Source organism: Tursiops truncatus, chromosome 5 (genome assembly GCF_011762595.2).
Source record: "Tursiops truncatus isolate mTurTru1 chromosome 5, mTurTru1.mat.Y, whole genome shotgun sequence".
Lineage (NCBI taxonomy): Eukaryota > Metazoa > Chordata > Mammalia > Artiodactyla > Delphinidae > Tursiops > Tursiops truncatus.
Genome location: NC_047038.1, coordinates 39,206,610 through 39,221,432, shown reverse-complemented (window position 1 = coordinate 39,221,432; position 14,823 = coordinate 39,206,610).

Below are 14,823 nucleotides of genomic sequence, written 5' to 3'. Positions count from 1 at the left end.
ATTCCATCTTCTCCCTACCTTTCCTCCTCTCCCTTTTTTTGTGTGCCACGAAAGTATACTGATCCACCGAGTTCTAGAAAACGTGCCATGCTCTCTCCAAGCCTTGCAGTATTTCATGCTCTTCCCCATGCCTGAAATTCTCTTATCATTCTTAACTGCATCCCTACCAAACAAACTCCAGTTTAACATTCAAAGCTCACACATCTGCTCTCCTTGTCAGACCCAGGCAGCATTTCATAGCCCTGTCTCTGCGGGCACCCATCACACCTCATGGAGTGATCTGTTTATGTGTGAGTGTTCCCATGGCAGAAAGCATACTCATCTCTTATCTCCAGTACCCACCAGTGTTTGGAAACAGAGGACATGCTCAATATGTGTGTGGGGCAGAAACAGAAGAAAAGATTTTGCCTTTTCCAGGCGTAGCACAGGAGATGTTCATGGTAGGGAGCCTGGGAAGGCATTTCCCATGGATCTCTCAAAATGACCCCTTAGGAAAAGAAGGAAAAAAAGAGGTACTACTAACATTTTGAACTTCTCAGATGTGCCCAGCCCTCAAGAGCTTATTTCCTGTGAGACTTTGTCTCTATGAAGCTGAATTGGATTTTGTCAAATAGTAATTTGTCACATGTGTAATAGGTGGAGTAGGTGATTGATGTGGAATTTTGAAAAATAACTCTAACATGTCAGAAGGACAAAAAGATTAGTGAGAATTATTATTTATAGTAGTAGCTGTGGCTTTGCATTTACCCAGCCAGATCAAAAGCCTTATTTAAAGGGAAATACCTCATACCTAGATCCTTCCCTAACTAAATATTATTTCCAGTAAGGCCAGTATAGTCAAAATAGCCCAATTGTGTTAATTTCAGGCTATTCCATCTGCTTCCTTTAATACTTCAGAACATTTTTTGCTATACTGGTTTATAAAAAAATGTGACTCTGAATATTATAAAGTCTTTATATCACTAGAAACACAAATTTCCAAAGAATATAAATATACCTTTCCCCAGTTTTTTTGTTTGTGTGTTTTTGTTTCTTAAGTTGTTTTTAATAAGCCTGTGAGGGGCTTCCCTGGTGGCGCAGTGGTTGAGAGTCCGCCTGCCGATGCAGGGGACACGGGTTCATGCCCCGGGCCGGGAAGATCCCACATGCCACGGAGCGGCTGGGCCCGTGAGCCATGGCCGCTGAGCCTGCGCGTCCGGAGCCTGTGCTCCGCAACGGGAGAGGCCACAACAGTGGGAGGCCCGCATACTGCAAAAAAAAAAAAAAAAAAAAAAAAAAAAAAAGCCTGTGAGTTATCGTCATGGACTGAATTGTGCTCCCATCTGAAATTTGCATGGTCAATCGCTAATCCTCAATGTAACATGGAGGCCTTTAAGGAGGTGATTAAATGAAGTCATAGGGTAGGGCCCTCATCCAATAGGAATGGTGCCTTGTAAGAAGAGAAGATGCCAGAACTCTCTCTCTACATGCACAAGGAGGAAAGTCCATGTAAGGACACAAGGAGAAGGCAGCCGTCTGCAAACGAGAAGGAGAGGCTTCACCAAAAACCAGCTCTGAAGGCACCTTGATCTGGACTTCTAGAAATGTGAGAAAATATGTTTTTGTTGTTTAGCATACCCAACCTGTGGTATTCTTTTATGGTAGCCTGAGCAGACTAACACAGTTACATGCAATGACATACACAGGCTTAAATGGGTATTGCAATAATTCTTAGCATATGTATATGCTCAGGTAACCCCTCCCTAATCAGGACAGAGAGCATCTGCAACCACCCAGAATGTTTCCTGCTGTCACCTCCCAAGAAAAGCTGACCTATACCTCCCACCCTACCACTGACCTGGTTTCTATCACCATAGATTAAGGTTTTCCTATAATAGAATGAAATCTTACAAAATGTACTGTTTTTTGGCCTGAATTTATTATCTCAATATGATCATTTTGAGATTTATACATGCCATTTCATGTGCCAGTTACATATATATGTATACACATATATACATATACATTTATATACATATGTATGTATATTATGTAATATATTGTATATAAATTATATATTGCTGGGTGGTATTTCATTATATAAATATATCACAATTTATATATCCTTTATCCTGTTATTGAATATTGGAGGGGTTTTTCTTTCCTATTGTAAATAAAGCCACTCTGAACATTCTCATAAAAGTCTCCTTGTAGCCTATGTTTTCATTTCTCTTGGGTAAATATCTGGAGTGGAATACTCTGATCATTGGATGGTTGTATATTTAACTTTGTAAGAAACTTCCAAGAGTTTTTCAAAGTGTCTGTGCTAGTTTACACTCTCAACAGCAATGTATAAGAATTCTGACTGTGCTTCATAACATCAGCAAAATTTTGGTGTAGTAGTTGTAGCTTTTTCTATGTATGGTAACTTATTGTGGTTTAAATGTTCATTTTTTTAATGCCTAATGATATTCAGCTCTTAAAAAATCTTTTAAAATGTGTTTATTGGCCTTTATATATCTTCCTTTTTAATTGATTTTTAATTATAGAAATTCTTTATTCTGGAGAAAAAAATCTTTTCTCAGAGATCTATGAAAATGATGTTATCTCCCATTCTGTGCTCTGTTTTTTCATTTTATTGAGAGTCCTTTGATGAACTGAGGAGCTTAATTTTTATAAAGTCCAATTGGTTATTTTTTATTATATACTAGGTCTGTCCTCAAATAAACTTTTGCCTGCCTCTCAGTCACAAAGATGTTTCTCCTATGTTTTCTCCTAGAAACTTTATGATTTTAACTTTTAAATTTACGTGTCTGATCCATTTAAATTAATTTTTGTATATAGTGTAAACCAGGGGTTGAGATTCATTTTATTCCATACATATATCCAATTGTTCTTGCATAATTTATTGAAAATAATTAATTTTCTTCATTGAATTGATATGTTACCATTTGTTGAAAATTAATTGACTTGATAATGATGGCTGTATTTGAGGAAAATTAATCTGCTACAATGATTTATTTGTTTATCTTTATGCCAAGTTAACACAATCTTGATCACTGAAGCTTTATGTTGAATTCCACTTTGTCCTTTTTCAAAATAGTTTTGGCAATTCTAAGTTTTGGCATGAAAATTTGGCTTACAAATTAATGCAACAAAATCCTATTGTAATTTGCTTCATGCTGTGTAAAATCTATTGATCAATTTGGGAGGACTGACCCTGGAAAAATATTGATTCTTCAAAAGCATGAAAATGTGTACTTCTGCATTTATTTAGATTTTAAAATTTATTTCAGCAATGTTTTATAGTTTTCACTAAGGTCTTATAAATCTTTTGCTAAGTTTATTTCTAAGTAATTTCTTACTGTATGCCATCGCAAAAGGTACACATGCCAGTTGTTTGGGGCAGATACTCCAGTACACTGGGGATGAATGGATATCCTTGTCTTGTCTTTGATCATGGTTTCACCATTAAATATGGTGTTAACCGTAGATTACTTACAGATGACCTTTATCAGATTGAAAAATTCCCATTTGTTCTATGTTTGCTGAGAGTGGTATTAACATGGGTTCTTTTTGCATTTATTGAGATAATTATGAACACTTTCCTTTTTTTTTTTTGTCACTAATGTCAAAGTAGATTGATTTATTTTGTAACATTAAACCAACCTTGCTTGTGCTAGATAAAATGACTTGATTATGGTGTATTATCATTTTTGTATATTGTCAGAAATGATTTATTAATGATTATTTTGCTAAGGGTTTTTGTGTCTATTCATTAGAGGTATCAGTGTTGAGTTTTGTTTCTTATAATGTGTTTCTCTGGTTTTGGTATCCTAGTAATTATGTCTCAGAAAAAGAGCTGTGAAATGCTTCCTTCTCTATTTTCTGAAAGAATTTGTATAGTACTTTAAACATTTGCTGAATTTCACCTCTGAAGACATTTACACCTGGAATTTTCTTTGTGGAAACATACTTAAATACAAGGTAACTGCCTCTAATAGGCTATTCAGATCTTCTATTTCTACTTGAGGCAGTTTTGGTAATATGTGTCTTCAAGGAATTCTTCCATTTTATTTAAACTGAAGAGTTTAATGGCATAAAGTGTTTCATAATCATCTTTCAGGATTGTTTTAGTATTGGTAACATTCTTAATAATAGTATCTTCTTCATTCCTGATATTGGTAGTTTGTGTTTCATCTCTTTTCTTATTACTCTTATTTTTCTAGCTTCTTAATGTTTAAGCTTAGATTATTAATTTTAAAACTATGTTCCTTTCTAATAGAATCATTTGAAACTATAGATTTCCCACTAACCAGTGCTCAGCTGTATCAACAAATTTGTATCTTTATTAAAAATATTCACTGTATAGTAGAAACAATTTTGCATTTATTATTTTAAAATTATATTTATTATTCATCTTTTTTTAGTAGTAATTTAATGCTAAATAAAACTAAATATTACAAATTATTTCTTTGATCCATGTGCTATTTTGAAGACTTTTCATTTAATTACCAAAATATCTATTTTCAGATATTTTAAATTGTTTTTTACTACAATTTCATTACAGATAGACTATATAATTTAACATATTCAAAATGTGTTGAGTTGTTTTATAGCCCAGGATATGGACTATCTTTGTGAATTTTTATAACACTTGAAAACACTGAATTCTACAGTTTTGGGCTAGTCTATAAATATCAATTAGTTCAAGTTAGTTCATAATGTTTTTTAGTTCTTTACGCCCTTGGTGATATTTTCTCTGCTCTATCAATTTCTGAGAGAGAAATGATAAAACCTCAAAATGCAATTGTTGACTTCTAAAAAAAATCCGGGGCTTTGGTTTTATCAACTTTTTTTCATGCATTTTAAAGCTCTATTATTTGATGCATTTTAGGATTCTCCTATCTCTTAGAAAAATTATAAAATTATAATTATAAAATTATTCTTTTTATCACTGGTAACATTCCCTGTTTGAAAGTCTACATTATCGGATATTACTACAGCCACTCCAGCTTTCTTTTGATTAGTGTTAACAAAGTATACCTTTTTCATTCATTTTGCTTTTAACCTATTTATGTCTTTTTATTTAAAGTGTGTTTCATGTAAACAGCGCACAATAAGGTCTGTTTTTTATAATCTGTTAATTGATGACTTTCAGTGGAATGTTTAGTCCATTTATAAATAATCTGAATGTCAATATGACTGGATTTAAGCCTGTCACATGTTCTTATTTGTTTATTATTTGTCTCATCTGTTTTTATTTCTTTGTTGTATTTTATTTCACTTATGGACCACAGCCCTGTGATCTCTATTGTTAAGGCTGTAAAACATTTTTATATATTTTGTCTAGTTTTTGTCATTGTTGCTGCTTTTACAGGCAAAGAATAAATCCAATATTCATTATCCATCATAACAAAAATGGAAGTGCTTTCCTATTTGTTTTGAAGTTCAATTATGAATCTAATTTTCCAATGACTAATAAGTACTCCACAATCTTTGGGTTCTATGCCAGGAAGAGATGTGTTTTACATGCTGTTATCAACTATATGAGTAGATGTGGAAAAGAAACGTGGATTATGGAGGAAGGAACCCAGCTTTAGAGGAAGGAACCCTGAGAGCAAACAGGTCAGAGGTCAGAACAAGCAATGCATCTGGAATCCTGACTTCAGGCAAGCTTTCAACCCAAAACCAACTGTCACATACTTTTGAAATATCTGACTTAGAAACTCAGTGCCAGGTACATGAAATACGATTGATACTGAAAGAAAAAAAAAACAAAACCAAAACACACATAGCAGCCAATTCAAGGAATCTTTCATCAGTAGAGGAGAGAGTGAACCTGGCATGAAGTCAAAAGCTGACTGGCTGAGATTAGGGTACCTGAACTACATGCTTCCAGAAAGAAATCTTGTCAAGCGTGTTTGGAATTGTATTAATCATCCACTGCCTTGTAACAAATTATGCCAAAAACTTACCAGCTCATGAGAGTAAACATTTATTACCTCACTCTACTTCTGTGGATCAGGAATCTGGGGAGCATTTTAGCTCGCTGGTTCTGGTTCAGGGCCCGTCATGAGATTGCTTTAACGGGTTGGCAAGGGCTACAGTCATCTGAGTGGTTTGCAGGCTTTAGTTTCTCCTTGACTGCTAGCCAGAGACCTCAGTTCTTCACCCCCTGCCCTCTCCCTAGGCTACTAAGTATTTTTATGATATGGCAGCTGATTTCTCCCAAAGTGAGTGATACAGAGAGAAAGAGAAGTTGATGCCATTCTGCTTTTAATGACCTAGTCTCTGAATCACACACATCACTTTGGCCTTATTCTATTCATTGTTAAGTAAGTCATCAAGTCCAGCTCACTCTCAGGCGACAGGTTTACACAAGGACGTTACTACCACGAGGCAAGGACCACTGGGGATCATCTTCAAGGCTGGCATCTACAGGAACTGTGGTATTAGTATTAAGGGTTTCCTGTTTTTATCTTTTTGGGGAGTAAGGTGGCTATGAGAACTGGAATTACAGAAAACCTCAATGCTAATGGAAGAAAGAGTTCTAGTGTGTGTAAAACTATTTAGCTATTTTATATCAGCATCTAATCTCATCTCATTATCTGTGCACAGGTTATCCTGACCTCTGAAACTATAGTTTAAGGGACATTTCTTTTGTAATTCCATGTAAATCACATATTTTATATTTTTATTAAAAGCAAATATACTTGTCTCTTATAGAAAAGAAAGTACAAGTCCTCTTAAATCACTACACCCAGAGATAACCACTATTAATATTTTGATGAGCATTTCAGACATTATTATATCTACATAAACATATAAACTATATATCACATAATTTTATGTAATTTTACAATAATCCTGCACTTGTTTCTAAGCACTTGCATTTTTCACTTCATAATATGGTGTGAGCAATTTTCCATGTCAATAAATATAGCTCTACACCATCATTTTTGGTGAATGCAGTGTGTCCCATTGTATGGATGCTCTATAATTTATTCCAGTAGTCACTCATTAGTAGAATATTTAGGTTGTTTTATATTTATGTTTTTAGAGAAGCTGAATGTGCTGTAGGGATGCCCAGCTTAACCCAAACCCAAAATACAGGGCATTAAATTTCCTGGTTTTATTTCCTTTTCCATAGGTTTTTAGATTTAGTGAAAATGTCAGTGTTTCAGAATTATTTGTGAAAGATGTAAAATTGTTTTAAGGATTTCAAGAGGCCAGCGTTGGTAAGGGAACACGTGGTTCAGGAGGGCTTTCCTATTTTCTGGGTAAAGTTAACTTTATTAATTTTTATGAGAAGATTCACAGCTCACACTCTCTCCATTCATCCTTAATATGACACAATGAAGACAGAGGGAAACATTAATCAGAATCACTGAGGAGATAAGCTCCAAAGAGCAAGCTTTAGTGTAAAAACACATTAAGCAAGAACCAAACACCTAAGTCATGGCTGAACCTCCATTACCCCAAGCTCATTTAATTCTCCTTATAAAAGTAAAAGAACATTACCCTTAGATCATGTAACTAGGGTGAACATATAATTTATAAGCCAAATGGGGCACATTAAGGAGTGAAATAAGGTGTTAATCATTACCTGGTACAACTGACATAAACCAAAACGACGCCAGGCAAACTGGGACATATGGTCAACCCAAATATATCAATTAAGGAAACTAAGATACAGATTGCTGAGATGACTCATCAGCATCCACAGCCAGTAAAATATCTGTGAATCAAAATCAGACCCCTCCTGGTCCAGGTCTTTTACTTTTTCATAGATTTCCAGGTCTCTGAATATCTTTGCCTGTTTGTTTTCTGGTTGGTGCCACTTCTAGGTGAGATGTCATGGATACAATTTTTTTATTTGTTGAAAGTGCTTTTTTGGAGATATACTTCTATAGTATTGATGTATTTATTCTTACCCAAATACAACAAAGAATTATTAAATACTTGTTTACATTCTAGGTATCTTCATGAGCACCATTTTACTCAGGTTCCTGAAACTTAGGAATCTGCAGAGGGGTAGTTCATAGGTCTACCACTAGAGAGAGTGCTGGCCAAGATTTTGGGTCTATAGCCTGAAAGTTCCATGTTTTGAGAAGAAGGAACAAGAATGAGATTTTTTTTATATGACCATAAGATATTTTACCCCACTTCTGCCTCTAATTTTTACTAGTTGTTATTATTCAGTTTTTTATTTAATTTTAACACCTATTGGAAACTTTGTTAATTTATCTTTTTAAAAAATTTTCTTTTTTTATTAAAGTATAGTTAATTTACAATGTTGTGTTAGTTTCAGGCGTACAACACAGTAATTCAGTTAAATATATATTCTGTTTCAGATTCTTTTCTCTTATAGGTTATTACAAAATATTAAATATAATTCCTTGTGCTATACAGTAGGTGCTTTTTGGTTATTTATTTTATATACAGGAGTAGGTATATATGTTAATCCCAAACTCCTAATTTAGGTTCTAGGGTAAAACACCCAATACGATAAATTAGGAGTTTGGGATTAACATATCTGTGGGTTTTACCCCAGAACCTCCTACTCTTTCTTCATTTTATTCCCAAAGCTCCAATGTTTTCTTCAGTCGTTTAACTCATCATGTTATATTACAGTTGCCTAACACTGTTTCTGGTGCCACCCTTATCAATTATGATCTTATGAAGGTTAAGAACTACCTTACCAAGGTAACTACCTTACCTTACCAGTTTCACTCTTTCTAGCACAAATTTGGTACTTGGTTAATGTTAAATAAATTAGTAAAATAATAAATGAGTACATGAACAAAATGAAAAAAATATGATATGATCCAAGAGGAAATCTATATTTTGGGATGGCAGTCTTGATACAGGATGCTTGTGATTGGGATATTAAATATGGATTTTAAAATTTCAAAGAAGGAACGTGTAGCCAGAGAAAATATAACAAATAGCTGACTTCTTAAGCTTATTTCCAACTTTAAATCAAAAGAAAGATAAAGGGACTATCTCATGTTCCTCAGAAAGGTAAATCATCAGTGTCAGCCAAAAAACACTGACTTGGGACAGATTATATTTTACATGTTAATGAGACGTATGTATAGGTCTGAGTATTGCTTATGTTTATCTGGTATTTCTCGGAGATCTGAAGGAGGTAGGTATGATGCAGAAGAATAAATGACCTAACCTCACTTCATGAGTTTTTATTTAAAATTAAAAGACCATTAAATATGAAATTTCTTTCTTCGTTTTTTCATAATTACAAGACACTGTCAGGATTCTGGAGAATCTTGATTCTGTCGCCCAGGATAGTTTATACTCTCTACTTCACGTCATCTACATCTATCCATGTACCTGTAATCAGATCAGTGTTTAACTAAAATATTAACTAGAACAGGGTTAAAGACAAGACCCTCAGATGCATCACTAGGGGCCTTTGATGAGTCTGACATTGATTCATTAATTCTTTCCTTATGATTTATGCAATCACCTATGAATTAAATTATTACACTGTCATATAACCCACATTTCTATATCTTGAACATGATGGGACCATGAGATTTTTGCCACGTCTTCTAAAATCATTTAAACATACGTATTTATTTCTGAGTCTAACAACCCTCTCAAAATGGTAATACATTTAGTTGCCCTGACCCATCTTCCATGAACCAGTGCTGTTTTTTAATTGACTAATGCCTTTTACACAAGTACTGATTCATTTAGTCATTTAACAAATTTTTATTTCTGATGAACCATCTGTGACAAGCATTATGTTAAATACTTGTGTCTAATCACTAGCTTCAATATTTTGCATCTACCTATGGTAGTTTAAAAAAAAGTAAGCAATATTTCCATGACTCTACTCTTCAGGAATCTAGTTTCTCCCCCCAGAATTCCAAGCTAGTCACTAACAATGACTCACTGATATCAACTTAAAAAAAAAAATCAGTATCATAAGTAACCTAGGGGAAAGGGGGAGGACGGATAAATTGGGAGATTGGAATTGACATATACACACTACTATATATAAAATAGATAACTAATAAGGACCTATTGTATAGCACAGGGAACTCTACTCAATACTCTGTAATGACCTATATGGGAAAAGAATCTATAAAACAGTGGATATATGTATATACATAACTGACTCACTTTGCTGTACAGCAGAAACTAACACAACATTGTAAATCAACTATACTCCAATAAAAATTAATTAAAAATTAAAAAATCAGTAACGTGTAATTTTTCTGGCACAGGCTAGACAACTGAAGTCAAGATCATCGAAAGCAATTCTCTGTTTAAATCCTAATGAGTTTCCCTCCCTTGCGATCTTGTTTTTCCGTACTTTCTCCACTGAGGACCATCTACTAGTTCTTTGAGCCCTGCTATGACCTATCTAGATTCTTTTATAGCATATCCTCAGTTCTGTGTGCTAAACAGTTTCTCTTACTCTGTAAGCCATGTTTGATGTTTGGTATTATTGCAAATAGGAAAAGGGAAGAAAACCTAAGCCTCTATTTGTATTGTCATATTTTTATCTTCCTCACTGTCAGTGACATTGTGTCCCTCTCTATGACTTTTTATGGAATGAGTCACTTTTGTCCGTTACACTATGTGGGCAGAGTGTTTCTGAAAAGCCACAGATCTTGCTTCTGTATCTCAACCCTTATGTCCTACTGCCAGTTACAGTTGTTTTAGCCACATGTGGCATCTTGGTTTTTCATATCTACTGTGCTATACATTGATGGTCCTGCTGGAGTTAAAAATGATAGCCTCATACAAATGCTTAGTGATGAGATTATGTACATGAATCTTCAGAATCATTGGGTCATTCAATCTTAAGTAAGTCTAAATAATGACCCGAAATCATATGTATTTCTATAATGCCAAACTCCATGATTTAGAGTTCTCTCTGCATGATTTTTGTCAATATTCCTTAGGAAAATTACCTGTTTTGCTTTCAAATCCTGCTTTTGGTTACATGACAATGGTTTACTTAAAAAAATATTTTTCAAAATTACTATGCAAGAAAGCTTGGAGCCACATGCTCTGTAGTGAATATTGATTAAGTGCCTGCAACAACAACAATTAAGATATAAAACAAAGCCAAGAATGAGGACGCATCTAAGAGCAATAAGGTTATTTTGTTTTGTGTAATTTTGTTCCTTTCCTTTAATTTTTCTTTTCATATTCCCTCCTAGGAATCTTGTCTTCCCAGGAGAGAAAGTGCTTATTGTTGTAAGATCACTGAAAGAGTTAGAGAAGAAATGGGCTCTTTTGTTTTCACTCCATTCATCTTCTTTCCCTTTGCCAAAACAAACACATTTGCATTCTGAAGTCAACAGCACCAGTCAACTGTGCTTGCCATAGATTAACCTCTGTAAAACCTTTTTTTGAACACTTGGGAGGCTTTGATGGTAAAACTGAAAAATCCAAGCTGTCTTCCTTTAACCCACTTGGAACTGCTTGAAAACTGTGCTCCTGGAGTTAATGCATGCCAATTAGTCGCTTTTGGTTTATTGTCAGTTTCATCGGTGGCTGAATTTGTCAAATTGTGCACATCTTACGTGACTTTCTGATGAAGTTTCTCTTAACTTGTTTCATGTTTATTTGGAGGTTCCACTTGAAATACTGCATTTTTATCCTCACAATACTCCTGCAATATAGCCAGGGAATGTATTTGCATTTGCATTTTTCAGATACTGAGACTGATATTTAATTGGGATAAGCAATTTACTCAGATCACAAGGCACCTGGCAACATCAGGACTTGAAGTCAGGTCTTATGATTATTTGTCCTTTTCAGATTATTTCCTCAATTCAGTGTTAAATTAAAGAATACAATTAATGGGAACTTCTTATCATAAAATGTCTTTTCTGACTCTGCTTCCTCCTCAAGCCACCACCACATTTCCATTTTTCTCTATGTAAATATTTTCAAAAGGATTGAGCAGTAGGAGATAGTATTGGGGCAAATATAGTAGTGGAAGCACAGTAGTTTTTAGATCTCCTAGAATTCAACTCTCACCACCCCAAAATAAAATAATGAGAAAAACTAAGATAACATAATAAAAACCAATGAACAACTTCTACAATAAAACCAGGTGATTAAGTATTTCACAAACCTCAGAAATATAAGTAGGTAGGGACAAGCCACCAACAGCTGTGAGATGGATATTACACCAACATCTGTATGGCGGAAAGCAGAAAGAAGAAAAATGGGGCATTTAGAAGCCCCAAGAGCAGAAAAGCTGCAATATCGCCACAGGTATAGTTGCAGTTTGTATCACCAGGAAAATTTGCATAATAGACATTTATTAGGGAGTGCTCTTAGGATCTATACCTGTGGAAGGGAGAAAATAGAAGCACTACTAAAGTAGAGCAGGGGAAAAAGTTCAGCTGTGATACAGTTCTGAAGATGGCTTCAGCACATCTCCTGGAGAGTTCTGGAGCTAGAATGGACTTCTGGCATTGACCCGAGATTGTGCTGCCTGGATGTTATTATACCTCTATATTGATCAGTCATTGACTGTGGACAAATCCTACAAGGATATAGGACCTTTGGTGAAGCAGGGGTTTTTTTTCCCAGCAGTAGCAATCCTTATAGAGGATCATCTTTTGGCAATACTCCCAGCAGATGGAATAATAAGGCTTTCATTCCTGGAAGGGAATTTGGTCAGCATATCACTGAGTCCACCAATGGTACTCACTGGAAAGTGGGAAGCTAGCAACCCAAACCAGGAGTAGGTTCTATACACTCCACCTTATGTGAAAATGCAAGGGAACTGCAGTAAGGTGCTGGAATGGTCTGAGACCCATGAAATTTTCTAAACAATTCAAAGCTCTGTTCTAGGACAAAGCCCCATACTGAGAATTAACTTGTAGGGAGACTATAAATTGAGCAGAACAGGCAAAACAGGAAGAAGGAAAAGAAAATATCCAGAAATTTTTGAGTAGTTATCAGAAAGTATGAAGCCATTTTTTTTTTTTTTTTTTTTTTTGCAGTACGCGGGCCTCTCACTGTTGTGGTCTCTCCCATTGTGGAGCACAGGCTCCGGACGCGCAGGCTCAGTGGCCATGGCTCATGGGCTCAGCTGCTCCGCGGCATGTGGGATCTTCCCGGACCGGGGCACGAACCCGTGTCCCCTGTATCGGCAGGCGGACTCTCAACCACTGCACCACCAGGGAAGCCCTCTTATCCATTTTTAAATCAAGGTTTTGTTTTTCTCTTTTGAACACTTCCTTGAAATGGCAGAACTTATTAGGGGAAAATACGCAATCCAGCAAACAAGAGTTCACCCTAAGTCTAACTTTTCAGAAATACTAATAGCAATCATTTGTACCTTATTATAGGTTGAAAAATGCTTTCAGAAATTTGATATCATGTTATCCTTGTAATTAAACTACGTTTGTCATCATTTTACAAATGCAGTTACAAGACCCAGAGAGTTAACTGTCCCACTTAAAAACACGCAACTAATGACAGAGCCACAGCTAACATCCAGGCTTTCTGATTTTAGGTCTAATAATATCCCAGGGCTTCCCTCAATCAGAGCTGTCCCTTTTGAGGACTAAAAATAAAGCTTTAGAAATCAAAATAAAGCTTTAGAAATCAGTCTGGCAAAAAAAAAAAAAAAAATATATATATATATATATATATATATATATGTAGAGTAAAAAAAAAAATCACAATTGAAAGGTCACCAGCAGAAGAAATGGGGTGAAACGCAAGCAAACTCTGCTATTTATCTGTATGCTCTTTTGGTTTAAATTTCCATTTGAATTCTGGCATGAAATTAGCGATCCACTGAAAATATTCTGAAAAAAACTAGTATTCAGAGTTACTAAAGAAGGTTGATGAGTTTCACACACATACCCCCCCCCACACACACACAAACACACATACACACAACCTTGCAGGTTGTGCTTTTTAACAGACCTAAATGTAAACTTCTGGAACCCAATAAACTCCAAGTTGGTAATACCTAAAATTAGCCCCAGTATGTAACTGTCTGTAAAGAGAACTGTGAGAGTCTGTTCTGAAGATAATGATAGGGACTCAAGTCCAGCTTGGAAGGGAGGCCTTCTGTGGGAGACAGACACTGATGTAGAATATGGGGTGCTGTCCTGACACTAGAAAGCCAGGGTGTCACTCCAACTGAAGCTCATTCATTCTCTTTGCCCCAGAGCTTGAACCTGATCAATGTCTCTCTCACAGGAGCTTTCCTGGAGGCTCCACACCACTTCAGCAGTGAGTTCTTGCTTGCTCGAGACACTTGTGTTTTGCAAGTTGCGGCGAGGACACCTGGTAATGAATGATGCAAGAGACACAGGTGGCCCAGGGCTGGGCCTGGTGGGCAGGTTCTTGGAGCGGCGCCCCTGTGAGGATCCTCTGTGCAGAAGGAGAACACACCAGCAGCCAGATTCTTGCTTAGTCAATTATGCACAATCAGTCAGTCATGTCCTCATGGATGCCCTGGAAGGGCATAAACAAGGCAGTGCTATTGCTTGAAGGGAACACACTTACTCTGGTGGAAGCAGCAGCAATAGCACTGCTTATATTCAGTATTTTCTCTCTTCAAAGAGAACAAACTCCTCAGTAAGATTGGAATAAGCTTTCCATGATTCTTCCTTGTCTGTCTCTCTACACACATTTCCTGTAATGTCTCCACATGCATTGGAAGCCTCAACAATGCTGGAGGACTATTATGGGTTGAATCGTGTCCCTGCAAAATTCATATGTGGAAGGACTAACCACTAGTACCTCAGAATGTGACTGTATTTGGAAATCAGGTTATTACCGATGGAACTAGTTAAAATGAGCAGATACTGGAGTGAGGTGGGC